The sequence below is a fragment of the Danio rerio genome, chromosome 19 (assembly GCF_049306965.1).
Source record: "Danio rerio strain Tuebingen ecotype United States chromosome 19, GRCz12tu, whole genome shotgun sequence".
NCBI classification, from domain to species: domain Eukaryota; kingdom Metazoa; phylum Chordata; class Actinopteri; order Cypriniformes; family Danionidae; genus Danio; species Danio rerio.
In genome coordinates, this window is record NC_133194.1 from 24,159,326 (window position 1) to 24,176,030 (window position 16,705).

Here is a 16,705-nt window from a genome sequence, read left to right on the forward strand (position 1 = left end):
AGTGGGTAGGCAGGTCAATTTGAAAACACTATCGTTTAGGTTTAGGGAAGGAGGTGGGTGGGTCAGTTGATCGGTCAGTCAGTCAGTTGACAGTGACCTCTGTTGTATTTACGCGAGAAGAGCAGGTGCGAATGGCACTCGCGAGAGAAATTAGTGATCTGTGTTTTGTATTTCTCTTTGATTAATACAATAATACAAAAGAAGTTATTTTGTTTGAAGTAGTGAGTTTTTCTATGTGTTATTGTGTATGCCTTTGTTTGTTGTGGTTCTCTTCTCTCGGCCTCTATCTACTGTCTTTCTGACAGGTTTCATAAAGAGAGCACAGGTGCAGTAAATCAGGTGTTGACACGTGGAAGCGTGCCGGCGTGTTGGTGAAGTTCATTTAAACCAGACCGGAACATCGTTCAGAGAGTCTCCCCTTGCCCGTCTTGTTTTGTTTATTTGCGGAAAAACTTTTGTTGTATTTGCTCAGCAATATTGTCAAAATTTAATGCTGAGTGTTGGCTATTATTGAGATCAATACGGAGACGCATGTGATGAGTAGGGTGCCTTTTTGTTTTGTGGTTAGTAAGGATGTAAGTGAATGTTGTTTCATTTGTTTTATTTCATGTGCAGGTAAGAGGGTTTAAAACTTAGTTAGTTGTTGAGTTTTTTGTTTGTTATTTTGGCTTTACCTTTAGATTTTTATGTCTCCTTTAAAGTTAAATATCAAATAAATTGATTTTATGTTATTTCTTTGGTCAATCGTCTTTGTTGTTGTTGTTTTTTTCGTTTGAACAGGAGATGAGGAGTCCTCGTTAATTTAGAGGCGTCCTATTTGTTTAAATTTTATTTTATTTATTGTTACGGGTCTAGCAAAGTTAGAAAACATAACAATCTGAAAAAGCATACACATCGGTATTTGTTGGATGTACCTCCACGGACATATTTGGCACATTTTCACAATGTGCCTGAGTTGGAAGAAGAAAACAAATACTATGGGTGACAATAGTTAAATGTTTCCAGCTTTCTTTAAAATGTATTCTTTTGTGTTCAAATGAAGAAAGAAAGTCATAAACAGGCCCGGATTGGCTAATCGGGAGGACCGGGAGAATTCCAGGTGGGCCGGTCCGTTTTTTGGCCTCGAGGGCCGGTGTCCCTAGCCCCAGAATCTGTTGCTCTCAGCAGTCACACTTTTTAAATTAATTTATTTATGTACTTGACCACAGTCTTCTTATTCAATATTTTTACTGCAGCTCTGCTCTTTTTATCTATTTTCACGTGAGCAAGATGCAGCCTGCAGGTTAATTATGATATATCTCAGATAAGTTACTTCTCAATGTACTGCTGTTGTCGTCTAGTGGTTAGCACGTTAGGTTATGATGCCACCGACCCGGGTTTGAGTCATTTATTTTTTCATATTTATTTAGGGTTGTTGAACATTTGAAGTTCTAAAGCAGCTGTTTACTCAAAAAAGACGTGATAGTGTAATTAGAAACTGAATTGGAAATGACCTTATTTTAATATAGTCAATCGTTAACTGAGGTGGGCCGGTCTGAGGCTTGAAACTCCAGGGCTGAAAAGGAGTCCCACTCCGGCCCTGGTCATGAAGGTTTGAAACAACTAACGAGCAAGTGAATGATGAAGAAAGAAAGAGGAATTATTGGGTCTATTGAGTTGATCCTGAACAGAAACTGGCAGTATGTCAATGGTATGGACAAACACACACACACACACACACCAACAGTGGCATGGGAAAGGTGCATGGAACACACCAGGCATTGAAACAGCATACAATAGGCTCCAATAGAATCACTCTCAACCATCAACCACAATTTGTCTTTATATTCCACACTTTATTTGTCATAAAATGCTCTGTGCTGCAAGATGATGTGGATTTATTTTTCAGACCCCATTCTTATATTGGCTTGCTGTTGTTCGGTTTTTCTGAATTGTCAAAATAAATCTGAAATGCTTGCTACGGCTTTAGAAAAAAAAAAAAAAAAGAAGGATGGACTAAGGATTTGGCGGCAGTGTGTAAATGTTGACACAACATCTAATTTATGTTTTAATGTGTGAAAATGTCATACTTTTTTCCATTTCAATTTTCATTTTTGAGTGAGATGCTAATGGTCTAATTTGTTTCAATGATTTTTGCTATACTAAGCTAAGCTAAAAGAGCTCCCTGTAGCTGATTAGATTAAAAAAATGGCAAAACTAAAATTTCTACCTAAGAGATGTAAAATAAGCATGTTTCCCAAAAACAAAGTGGGGGATTCATTTAACCACCAAAAAACATCTAAAAAACATGCTCAAAACTAGGTTACAGTGCTGCATAATATCATTCAATATCAAAGTTTCTTACTGATTACTCAAGAGAGTTCAGCCATATCAGCCAATAAAATAGCAACTAGCTAATAGCACAGTAGCTAATAATACAGAAGACCGGAGGGTTCGTTTACCCACCAAGGAACCATCTCAAAAACATGTTCGGCAGAATTTTGTTTATTTATTATTACAAAATTTCCCCCAAAGTTGTGCAATATCACTTTTTTTACTACAACACATCCCTAAAAATATTGCTCAACGTGCACACATTTCATCAGTCAAAACATATCTATCTGTCTTTTATTCAGCTACAGATAGCTGAATGCATTTATAATAAGTTTTACTATTGCTATGACTATCGCCTGTGGACTTTTTTGTGCTAGGGTGCTCTGTGGTGTCCAGTAGGAATTAAGCAATAAATACAAGTGAGACTTTAGTGCTTTATAATAGCACTGGATTACTTATGTGTCATTTGCATGCAAATTACCACAGTCATCATTGCTAATGACAATATAGTCACCTCTAACTAATAACTATTAAGTTATTTTACATGCAAACTCAATAGTCATGTCAGCTGTGTTGTCAGTTAAGATGTAGTTAGGTGTTTTGGTGATATTAGAATTATCGCTTGCCTATCGCTGCCTTGGCACAATTACTAATTCAATGTTGTGTGAGTGTTAAACTTTGGTAGCATATAAATTGACGATATCTGTCTAAACTAATTGCAGTCTATAAAATGCTGGGTTGTTTTAACCTATTTTAGGTCAAACTTTGACAAACCCAATTGTTGCAATGTACATTTGTCAATATTTAATGGGGTTGAATCAACCTATTATTTTTAAAGTGCATATTCCAATACACACTCTTTATTGAAGAAATAGCTAATTTAAAGGATTGTTCACCCTAAAATGAAAATGTATTGACTGTCAAATCAATTCCACATAACATACAAAGATGATTTATAGTAGTATTTCCAAACTGCTCTTTCAACACCATGAAAGTGAATGGTGACCATGACTTTTTTAATATAATCTACAATATGATTTTAGATAAATTAATATTAAAGCTGCACAAGCGAAACTCAGTGTTTCGAAATAATCAAACCTGAAATATTCCAACATAATTTCAAGCAAAACCAGGTCAAGATGAAATGTGGCTTGACAAAAAATAAAAATAAATAAATACACTCTGATTGTTAAACATCTTCCAACCATGATTGGTTTTTGATGATTATGTAATAAGTGTGTGGTTATAAGTGTGTATGGTCATTTATACTATAAATCTTTTCCAATTTATTTCCTCTATTCAGTCTGTTGATTTCTGGCCTAAAGTAATAGCATAAATTCTTGAGAGTTCTAATAGAAACAGATTTTAAAATTGTAACTGAAAATGAATCATACTTTAAAGCTGCTTTCTTTACATTCAGATTGAGGAATCAATTCTCACTTTTTAACTTATCACCACTCAAATGTAACTTCACGCTTCAAAAAAGGTTGTATTATTACATAATTACGGCAGTATTGTGTTACGGCAGTAAAAATGCACGTCACAGAATCATTCATTCAAAAGATTCATTTAAAAATGCTGAATCATACAGTAATGAAATAAGTGAAGTCTTTTTAAGTGAGTTACTGAGTCTATCAATCAAACAGTTTGTTTGCTAATTCAATAAATTGAATGATTATTTTTTAGAAGACTGCAACTATTATCTCTTTTTACACACATACACACACACACACAAAACCCACTCACACAGAGAAAGAGAGAGAAAGATGTGATTTTCTTATTTAACCAGAACTGATATATTCTACTATTTTTTGTATTCCTGTGTTGTTGACACTACTGTTGACACTGCTGAAGAAATTAGTCATTTGGGTGTGTTAAATGACATAAATAATGACAAAATATCAACCCAGAAATATTCTGAAAATGTACTACTACATACATTTCTGGAGATCGAGAAATACATCCTATAAATCCACCAGAGGCCGCAGTCGACTGACTGAAATAGGGTTGTCAAACTGTTTCTTCGGTGCACTTCAATGCAGACACGGACAATTCAATATCAGTTCAGTAATAGATCATAGCTACTTATTACGTACTGGTGTAAATTATTTCATATGGCCTATATTGTGGTAGCGTACTATCGCGAAGGAGGCGAGTGTGAGTAATTAAAATGCTCCAACTACTTAAAAACACAGAAACTCTGGACAATTTACTGCGTGTGTGTTTGCTGGACAGTCTTTCATTAACGCTGAAGGTACAACAGGAGCCCTGCTATTTCACTGCTATTGAGAAAATGAAAGTAAGCTCAAATTCGGGCTCTCTCTCCCTGAGTGTGGTCATTTGACCTGCTGGCGCGAGGTAACTTTTTCTCTCATCTCGGCTGTTATATTGATACTTCTGGATACAGACATAAGTGCGTGTTTGCAGAGCGAGCTTTCCGCTCCGCATCTATAATGGATCAGCTGTGATCGCAGCTGCCGTTTATCAGTGTCACTCATTGGTGAACTGCACCAGAGTTTTAGAGCCAATCGCATCCCTTTCTGTTGAGTACGTGACCAATCAAAAGGGTGTAAGAACTTGCTCCAACATTCAGAAACTGAGAGTTACAATATTTACGTTTGTTAATTTGCCTGTACTTGAGTTTTTAAAGGTACAGTTCATATATCTGACTGCTTATTTTATAAGACAAAATTGTAAAACAAATAATTTATAAATATAAACATATTTTTACATTTTAATACAAGAATTGTTGTGCTGTGAAGTAAAATTTAAAAGTGTGAATGGAACGCATTGTCAATGCCCTGTAATAGACTGAGGTATCATATTGAACTGATTTCATGGCATGATAATAATCGTAACCGAACCGTGAGACCAGTGTAGATTCACACTGAATTACTTACTGACTGACTGACTGACTGACTAACTGACTGACAGATCAACTGACCCACCCTCCTCCTTCCCTAAACCCAACCGACAGTTTCGGTGGACAGACACCACATTTTCACTCTGTTATTACCTTGTTTATTTTACTTTTTTGGCTTCTGTTTTTGTCTGACCCGCTTTCTGGAAACGTTCTTCACCAGATTCAAACCCCATCATCATGGTTTACTCTTCTTTGCATCTCAAGTCTGTCGACGGACATTGCGAGCTAACCGGACAAACTTGTAACAGCGAGAAAGTTGTCCATATGGAGGTAAGCGGTCAGCTGGTAAGCGCCAAAAGGAACGATATCATACTGCCCCATAGCGTTCAATTTAAAGACGAAAATCAGCCATATGTACATTAGGCTACATAAGTCGTGATCTCCATATATGTGTATAGGGTCCCGTTTTCAGAATGAGCCTATGTTGCAAAATATCATCCCTTTAATGCAACAACTGCTTACGTCAGAAAATATATTAATATTCACTTCACAATTATTGCTCTTAAGGATACATGGCAAGTTGTAATTCGAACCGAACACTGCACATGAAACCATTTTCCTGATTATGATTCTATTACACCAAAATACACAACAGTCAGCTGTTTATCAAACAGACAGTTATTCAAATCAATCCAGAACTGGTAAAACTGCATTTTAGCCAACAGTCCTCCATCTCTCATCTTATCTATTTGTGTACATGAGCGTATGTGTGTTTGATTTAATGAGCAAAGAGAAGTAATGATGCATCAATGAAACATTTAACAGCTTTGTGACATGCCATAATACGCATTACCAGTACTGTAGCAATAAAGTCAACTCATAAAATCTGTTTCCCTGCTATAAATGTTTAAATAATCAACAGATTGCATCATAAAACATTACGGCAAAAGGGTCTTACATTCACGACGCCCGTTATTACATCTTCTGAATCCAAATGACACTAATAGCTAAGCAGCCTCGAATTGCTTCAGTATAACAAAGGTATTAAAATATTAAAGTTGCAAATGTAAGCTTTTCTCATGTGTCCAGATGGGGGAACTAGAAGCTTATTCGGGCCATGGAAAAAGAATTCCAGTAATCTACTGCTGATCCTTCACAATGCCACCCTTGTGCCTTTTGTTTTAGCCTCTCCCCACTGCCTGTACTCAAAGCCACTGATAATGTTAATGGTCCTATCCTACAGCCAGCGGATCTTGGGCTATTAAGGGTTGCGCGAGGACTGGAAAATGCTTGTTAAGTCATAGTAGAATGTCGAGGGGACGTACAGGGTCAACTACGCAAGGTCACCGCAAGTTCAAGCCATAAACAGAGCCAAAATAGTCTGACAACAAAAGGACAGCATGGAATTAAGACTAGATACTTGTTCAATGTTATTTAATTTTCTGGATATATATATATATACTGGGTTGTATTTAAAATATAAGGATTAGAGAGACTGATTTCTGAAATAAAGAACTTAGTTTCTATTTCAAATCCAAAAGAATTTTAACTAGTCTTGTAAAAAATCACACAATTGTTTTTCAGATAATGAATGTACTTTATTTTAAGCTTAGTTAACATTTTAAATCCCAAAATTATTTAAACTAGTCTTGAAAAAATCTCAAATAAAAATACTGAGCCCTATATTCTGAGTCCAATACAGTTTTTAAGGGAAAGTATAATACTCAATTGTTTATGCAGTAGTTATGAAACATTTATTACCTGTTAATCACTTTTTGAAAACAGCTTTTCAAATAGAAAAAGAAAACAAAAAAGCATTGGAGACATAGATATTTGGAATATAGAGCTTAGTTTAGATTTAAATCCAAAATAAAATAAACTAGTCTTGAAAAATTACAAACATTTTTTTTATTATTAGTAAACTTGAAAACAGAAAGGAAATAAAGGATTGGAGACATGGATTTCTGAAATAAACAGCTTAGTTTGCATTTCAAATCTAAAATAATTTTAACTATTCTTGAAAATAATCCCCCATTTTATTTATTAGGTTAATCAATGTACTATATTTTAAGCTCAATAATGTGTTGTAGGAGATTGTATAGTACAGGGGTTCTCGAACACGATCCTGGAGGTTCGGTGTCCTGCAGATTTTAGCTCCAACTTACCTCCAACAGACCTGGAAAGATGTTTCTAGAAAGCCAAGTAAGAGCTTGATTAGCTACCTTGGGGTTGGAGCTACTGTAAAACCTGCAGGACACCGGACCTCATAGAAATTGAGAACGCCTGGTATAGTACACACAACTATATTTACGCAGTAGTTATGACACATTTATTAGCTGTTAATGACTTTTTGAACAAAAACCTATAGGAAGAAAGAAAGAAAGAAAAATGATTGGAGGCCCAAATATTTGAAATAAAGAGCTTAGTTTCCATTTCAGATTCAAAAAAATTAAAACCAGTCTTGGAAAAAAAAAAAAAAAAAAAAAAATATATATATATATATATATATATATATATATATATATATATATATATATATATATATATATATATATATATATATATATATATATATATTTAAATATATATTTTTTTCCAGTTAATGAGTACACTATATTTGAGTTTAATAAAGTTTTTAGAGATTGTGTAGTTCTCAATTATCTCTATGCAGTAATTACAACACATTTATTAGATGTTAATCACTTTTTAAACAAAACCTTGAAAATAGAAAGGAAAAAAGGGATTTGAGAGCTGAATATCTGGAATAAATGCTTGGTTTCAGTTAAAAAAATAAATAAAACTAGTCTTCCAAAAACCTCAAACAATTTTTCCCCCAGTTAATGAGCACTATATTTTGAGTTCAATAATGTTTTTAGGGGATTGAACAGTACTCAAATATATATGTATGCAGTAGTTATAACACATTTATTACCTGGTAATCACTTTTTGAACAAAAACTTGAAAATAGAAGGAAAGAAAATGAGACTGGAGAACCAGACATCTGGAATAAACAGCTTTGGTTCCATTCAAAATCCAACAACTATTCAGCCTTGTTTTATACTCACTGTAGATTTAAATTTGTTCATTGCATTCTCATAGACAAAAAAAAAAAAATATGTATATATATATATATATATATATATATATATATATATATATATATATATATATATATATATATATATCATCTCGAAATCCAAAAATTCTAGATATTTAATAAGGCTACAAATAAGACTACTGACATTCTGTGCTCATTGATGGAAAACAATTGGACAAATTCTAAAAATCCATTACATTTAAGCAGTTGTTAAACCAAATTAACTACCTGTTAATTACTTTTTTAACAATCCCCCCAATCCACCACCCCCCAAATAGTCTTGAAATACAAAAATGCTGGACATTTCAACATGTTGGTGCTTCTCAGAGAAAGAACAAAGCACTAAACATCTTACCCCTTTTCTAAAAAGTCACGGCTGAGATTTCCTAGGTCTCAAACAAGCAGTACAACACCCACTCTTTTAGTCCCGAATGAACGTGCTGGAGTTTGTTTGATTTGCACTGTCAAAAGGTGTGTAGTGCGTGAACTGAAGCCGTGTAAACAACTTGCTTCATTGAGGCAGAGAACAGTAACCAGCTGCACATAATAGGGAAGTAACTTTAGTAAAGGCTCATGCAAATTTCTCCCACCGCTGCTGCAAGGTGAGGATGTTATCTGTCGAGAAAGAATAACTAGCTGCTTTTTTAAACACTCGACTGCCTCATGACAACTGTAAAATATGCATTTGTTGCTGTAAGTAGTCACGTATCTGCGTTAACTATTTTTAGAAAAACATGGCTTTTGCTTTGTTTGGTTTTGTTTTTAAAACTGTTGTTATGTTTTAAACCCCCTATTTTGATTTACCATATTTCTATTGTTATAAACATTCACAAGGATCTTATATTCAATTTTGAGATGAAATATATTTCCCAAAGCAAATTACTATAAAAAAGTAAAACTATAAATATATACGTTTAAAATATAAATCTAAAAATAAAATATTTAATAGTTACCAAATAAAATAATAATAAAATAAAGAAGAAATAAATAAAAATAAAGGTTATGTTTTAAATTTTAGTTTAATCTCTCAAAAGATGAGCTTTCAGTAGGAATTTGTTTGGGCGCAGTGCCAAACTTTTTTTTTTTTTTTTTTTTTAGGTAAAATTAGGTTATAAACAACACAAGTGTGTGTGTGTTTTTAAACTCAGCAGCATGTTTCTATATATTTTTTATTTATTTGGTTTATTAATTTTTTATTATTATTTGTTGCTCACGTGACTCATGAGTCTGACAAATAGGCCAAAAAGTTTCCCAATTGTTGTTTAAAAAATAAACAAATAAAATAATAATAATAATAATAATAATTTTAAAAAATTATATATATATATATATATATATATATATATATATATATATATATATATATATATATATATATATATATATATAAAATCAGCAAAGCCATCAGCAACCCTTTCCTACATGCAAAAGTATCCCATTCAAAGTCGTGTTGGTCAAAAACAGAGCCCCCCCTGCCCATCACAAAGCACAGGGGTATTAACTAGTATGCTGACGCCATTCCAGCAGCAGCCCTTATGCCAGCAAATTCACCTAATAACACAACAAAAGAGCCCTGAACATGCCTGTTGGGCCATTTATCACGAAACCTCCCTCAAGTTGTTTGACTGTTACATGAACTCTCAGCTTCGCACCAGCAGATGTTCCCTGGCACCATGACAGCCATGATAATAATGCTTACACGTCCTCCTCCCTTTCATTCGGCTCATTATCCTTATCAAACAACAGCAAAACCAGTTAAACAGTTTGTTTCCAAGCTAATAAGTACAATAAGTAGTCTTCCCTGTATGAAAATGAGCATGCAAACATAAGTAGCAGGATTTAGTTAGAATAAAAATATTTTGATAATACCGTAAACCTGTTTTCTCAACTTTAGCGATTTGTTACAGCTGCTTCGCGTATCAAAAATACTATTTGGCCAATATGTCTACACACTAATTAGTTTGATAAAACCATAAAATGCCTTACCATATGCTTTTATTCATGAAGTGTCCTTATGTGAAAGATCAGTCATGCACATTCTTTAGGAAGCACGAACATCCTCTGCTGTGTTGCAAATGTTTCATTCGCATATTCCTTATCCCTGTATAGTGAAGATCCCAATTCAACGGGACCGTTATCCAAAAACTCCCTGTAAATCGCAGTCCGTCGTCCTCTACAGGCTTTGAGCCTTGATAATGGTAAGCTAAATGCGAACTGACAAGCATCCGACAAGCTTTCAGGGAGAGGGGAGGAAAAAAAAACTGAACAAAACAAAAAAGTAAAGCAGCAAAGCCCCGCCCTAGTCTGTATTAGCTCTCAAAGTAACATTGGGTTTAGATTTAAGACCATCCGAAGCTATTGATCGCTATTGTACGAAAGAAAAAAAAATATGCAAAATGTCTAATAATAGCTTTGATTTTTGAAAGTAATCATGTCAAAAAAAAAAAAATCGATACAATGATGGAAGATAGCTGATAACCTAATTTAATGCTGGGCATTGCATTCCATGTTTTTCCATCTAAAATAATTGGTTTCCAGTGATGGATCGTGTGTTGCTCTGCATCAACAAGTTTATCATTTAAATGCACAGCTGTTTGCTGAGTTAGGGTCGGTTCTTAGTTCATATTTAAAGTGGAATGCACGATCTGAAATGCATAAAGTGGATGTTGGTAAATTAAGTGTGTAAATAAATTGTTGTTTCTGCGCTGTACAAATCTAAAAGCCAAGAAAACATTCAATTAAATGTATTCGGGGTCAAAGTCGCATTATTTTTTTTATTAAAATATAGCCTATCTATAAAAGAGACTTAAATGATCACATATAAAAAGTAAATCGTGTTTAAAGCAGGTTTAACAACAACACACAAAAAAATGATCGTTCCCGCTATCGGTTCTTAAATGCGCATTTTCAGAATCTCAGTTTACTTAATTACATTACAGCAAACACTAATAAACATTCCTGATTATGATTCTCTTTTGAGTCGATTCAGTGTAAGATCGTTCGAATCACGAAGTAGGACTCTCCAAGATGAACCAACTCGTTTAGCAAATCAACAACGCACCCATAAACGACATCTGAGTACTAATCCTTGAAGTGACTCTTTCGAGTCGATTCATTTTAATGAATCAAAGCACATTAACCTGACTCATTATATTACAAGTAAAAATACTTTATATCACGACAATATGCTATTTTATAATTAAATGCAGCAATTAAATATTACACCAGTTTAAGTTGTTTGTTTACAACAAAGTCAGGGCCAACAGAATAACTGCATTTTATACGGTTCTAAAAAGTAGCTATGTTAAAACTCGTTATCCGTATATGCAAACGTCATTGTCTAACACACCCTTTGCTAAAAAAAAAAATGCTTGCTTTCTTGTTATGTTGCACGTAGCCAATCTCAATGATCATCTCGTCAGCAGAGTGCAGCAAACACAATAAGGATTTCTTGTTTCGAAATATTTCTTCCACAACGTATACTGAAATACCCATCAATTGAATTAGTATGCAATGACCTGAACACTCGAAATCGTCAAACTCCATTGAATTACATTTATATACAGACGGTTCAATGGTAGGCTCTTCAGAAGAGAAACTTCCTAAAAATAGCGCATGGACAAACAGAATGGGTTATGGCAGAGGTTATGTGTGTGAGTGTGTGCGCGACACGATAGGCTGTTTTATGTTCTGCTATTCAACCACAAAGAAAGCAATCATTCCAAGAGCGACTGTCATATAAAGTGAGTTGTCACTAGATTGATCTCTAATCTTAATCTAATCTCAATTAGAGCTTCGCTGAAACAATGCCTATTCGCATCACGACAGCAAGCGGAATCTCCCGTCCGATCTCCCTTCAAAGTCGCGAACTATTAATAACACCATGTACGATCATGCGATCCTACTGTTTATGATCGATTCTTTTCTCAGAATGCGATTCGAAACTTACCTCGGTCCATAAAAATGACGTAATGAAGTTGTGGGGCAACGGCACAAACGCAAGGTGACACTCCGAGATGATGGCAAACTGAGTGGCATCCGCAGTTTCCGGACGACTTCGGCGTTGAAATCGCAAATCAAAGCGATCGGATCGTGTAGGTTTTGCAGTTCGAGGAAACAATGTGATGACACGACACGACGTTGATCCAGATCGAGACGGATGGACAGCGAAGTGGCCCGTGTGTTTGGTGCGACACCTGGAGCGGCAATGGTTCCTCCCTCTTTCATTGACTATTGTTTGTTCAGCATAAAGTTGGGTGATGCAGAAGTCTGCTGTTGAGAACACTTGGAATGCTCCAGGCTCTGTCTACAAAGCGATAATGCATGATGTCTGACAGTTGAGGATTGTGATTAATATGGGTCAAGGACATGTGATGTTCTTTTTTTCTGTATTTCAGGTTATTGTGTTTGTATAATGTCATAGCCTATATAATGATATTCTCTACGTGTGCGTTTACATTAGATTATTCAGTAAGCCAAAACTGGACTACTCTAACAAATAACTCAAGATTACTGTTCAAATGTGTACACCTAATTTAATATGTCAGGGGAAAATCTTAAATACAATTAGTAAAAAGGAAAAATCAAGAGATATTTAAAATATATTAAATTTATTTAGTTTTTTTTTTCAAATAAATACGTTATCTTTCTATTAATAAAGATTTTAGCTGTCCAAACTCTTATTTTAGTGGATAAAACTGTTTAAAAAAATGTTTATTTAAAACACATGCACTGTAAAAAATAAGATCTGGCTTTTTGTTCACAAGTTGTTCTTTTTTTTGTTTTTGTTTTTTGTGTTTTTCCATTTATTTACAGTTGCAGTCTGCATTTTGCAACCTTGATCTCTGCTCTGTTGACTTTTAATGTTGAAAATTCAACTCTACCGTTTTACAAAATGACTTTTATTGACTTTTAAGTTTATATATAATAAACAATTATATTATAAATAATATAATGCATTAAAATATTATAGAGAAATAAGTGTGTAAAATGACAGAACACATGCTCATAGTATATTACAAGGATTTTGTACCTTATATAACACAAACGTGCTACTTTAAACTATTAAAAATAATAATAAATTAACTTTTTCGAACATTTCAAGGTCAAAAGTTGCTCCCATTTTATATAATTTATCAGCATATGTTTTACACAGCGAATGCCCTTCCAGCCACAACCCAGTATTAGGAAACCCAATGTCCACTGAATGAGTTTGGTTACCAAAATACTTAAGGTATACTTAAGGTGATACAGGATGAGTATGTTCTTGGTGGAGTATATTTGTAAATTTTTCTTGTAATATAGGAATATGAAATGGTTATTATTCGGAAGTGAACCAACACCATATAGAACCTCAGAGACTGTTGTAAATTAATATATATATATTATATATGTATAATGTTATATACTGTACATAACAATAATTTGACAGTTTCATTATTATTATTATTATTATTATTATTATTATTATTATTATTATTAATATTCACTCATTCGTTTTCTTTTCGGCTTAGTCCCTTTATTAATCTGGGTTATCAGGGTTATTATTATTATTAAATTGAATAATAATCCAAATATCCAAATAGCGTCAAATATACATTTGATTCATTCACTATGTTTTTTATGGATTGTGGGTTATTCTTTGATTTTTAACAATATAACAACCCAAAACATTTGCATTCCCACTAAATCTCTTCAACCATTTACTCACGCTCAAGGGGTTCTGTACTTTTATAAATTTCTATCTTTCGCTGAATACAAAAAAAAAAAATATTCTGTAGAATGTTTTAAACAGCAGCCACTAACATCTAACATAATATGGATGTCAATGTCTGTTGCTTTGCAACATTCTTTACAGCTTTCTTTGTGTTCAACATTGGAAAAAACACTAACAGGTTTGGATAGACATGGAGAGTAAAAAGAGTTAACAGAGCTAACTAATTTAAGCTTTAACATACAGTTGCAGTCAGAATTATTAGCCCCCTGAATTATTAGCCCCTCTGTTTATTTTTTTCCCCAATTTCAGTTTAACGAAGATATTTTTTCATCACATTTCTAAACATAACAGTTTTACAAATTAATTTCTAATAACTGATTTATTTTATCTTTGCCATGATGAAAGTTAATATTATTTGACTAGATATTTTTCAAGACACTTCAATGCAGCTTAAAGTTCTAAAGGCTTAACCATGTTAATTAGGTTAATAGGGGTAATTAGGTAAGTTATTGTATAACGACAGTTTGTTCTGTAGACTTTAGGAAAAAAATTGCTTAAAAGGGCTAATAATTTTGACCCTAAAATGTTTTTTAAAAAAATTCAAAACTGCTTTTTTTAGGCGAAATAAAATAAATAAGACTTTCTCCAAAAGAAAAAAATATTTTCAGACATACTGTGAAAATTCTTCGCTCTGTTTAACATTATCTTGGAAATATTCAAAAAATTAAAAAAAAGTCAAAGGGGGGCATAATAATTCTGACTTCAACTGTAAGTGTCTATGTGGCACGGTGGCTCAGTGGTTAGCACTGTCGCCTCTCCTCACCGGCTGGGTCAGCATATCTGTGTGGGATTTGCATGTCCAAGCATATGCGCTATAGTTGAATTGGATTAAATTGGCCATAGTGTGTGGTCTTTATTATATACTTTCATATTTTAAATATTAGTTAAATATTTGTTACACAACCTACTTTTTATTATTTTCAGTTCTGCGAGAATTAGCATTACGCTGTAAAAAAAAGGAAACTTTTGAGTTGATTTAACTTAGTTTTTATAACTAATTACATAGTTCATAGGTCTTAAATTCCTGGAAGCCCTAGTTCCAACCCTAATTAAACACACTTGATCAAGCTAATTGAGTCCTTCAGGCTTGTTTAAAATCTTCAGGTAAAGTCGCGGTCACACTGGACTTTTCGCCCAACAGACTTCCACTGAAAATTAAATGGGAGACATAGTGGAAAGTCTGTATTTTTGCAATTTTAACCATATTTCAAAGGAGAGATAAAAAGAAAATTACCACATATACTTGGCATGATCCTTATATCATGGAGAAGGCCGAGTTTTCTACTGAACTAAAATATATTTGCCTGTCATCGATGCAGTACATACTGTATAATTACATTACATGAAAAATACTAGTAAATACTATAAAAAAGTGTTTGGAAGCATATTATAGATAATTACAGTACTTGATTTAAACTGTCTCCATTAATTATATTAATAATTCTGTAGCATTCATTAACAATGAGTTATACACATTATACACTTTATGTGGTTCAAAAACATGTTCAATATAAATTACTATAGTTTATTCCCCATGTAGATATCTTCCAGACATCACAAACATCACAAACAGATAAACCAACTCAATTTCACGGCAATCCGTAACTTTTTTTTATTTATTGGCTAGTTCGTATGAATTAGCGGATCTAATTCGTACAATTTAGTACGATTTGCCCATCACCATGGCAGTTGGGTTTAGGGGTGGGGTTGGGGCCATGCTTACTTTTAAAAATCATACATTGTTGTACGACTCAACTCGAACAAATTCGTGCCAATTAGCCACTATAAACTGACAAAACGTAAAATACTTACGTTTCCTCGTGAGATCAGACTGGATGAACACATACAAAACCATGGATGCATAGTCTACATTATTATTTATTTATTTTTGTAAGGGGAAAAATGCTCCACAATAATAACCATCTAGTTTTGTCTGAAGGCAGCATTTTCTTTTTTGTTCTGTCAATAAACTTACTATAAACAAACATTCACCGCTGCCGCACATCTCAATGTTCCCTTTACAGTTGTTCATTCTGTTGAAACGCCAGTAAAGACTTGAATAATTGGAAAACAAGATGGTAATGTAGCGATTACATGGCAGGGTATGTGATTTATATTCTCCTGGATTTTGTATAAGTGTGGTGATGTTTGTATCTGATTTTTAAATAACACGTTAACATATTTATAAACATAGCTAGCTCTGTGAATAAATGTTTATTACATGCCACCTTTTCTACCGTTTTTCAGCAAGTTTCTTGAACTTTACCCCCTTTATGAGCAAAAACCTTTGGAGTTCTATAAAAGCTGTTCGCCATTTCTTATTTTGGCCGATTTAAACAATTGTATACAACATAAAACAGAAACATTTTGATGTTCTGAATGCAATTCCTGTAGAAAAATCACTTCCTGCCTTCCATCTGAATTGACGTCATGTGAAAACAACCCATACGTTTTGCAGTTCGCTGCGTTGAATAGTTCAAGCTTGGTGAACTCTGACCTGCGAAATTGCATCACATGACTGCGTGAGACCAATCGAAGATCAAAACATGACCTCTCTGGACAGTAATTTAAAATATGGACCAATCGCTTGCTTTTTTAAATGTCTAATCATCTTGTTTAATCCCACCCCCAGTGCCATACAACAGGATTTCTCATG

At 33.7% G+C, this 16,705-nt stretch overlaps 1 protein-coding gene across 4 annotated transcripts in view; it reads right to left on the bottom strand.

The window, feature by feature from the left end:
• znf516 (zinc finger protein 516) overlaps positions 1-12,485 on the bottom strand; it is a 72,376-nt gene extending 59,891 nt beyond the window's left edge. For 2 of the 4 annotated variants that reach the window (XM_073930384.1, XM_073930385.1), the window contains exon 1: positions 12,223-12,485. The gene's annotated coding sequence lies outside the window, so the exon portion shown is untranslated. Of the gene's footprint in view, positions 1-10,259; positions 10,490-12,222 lie in introns of those variants that run through there. The other 2 variants (XM_005169989.6, XM_005169991.6) reach the window with 1 other exon arrangement.
• Positions 12,486-16,705: the final 4,220 nt, after the last annotated feature.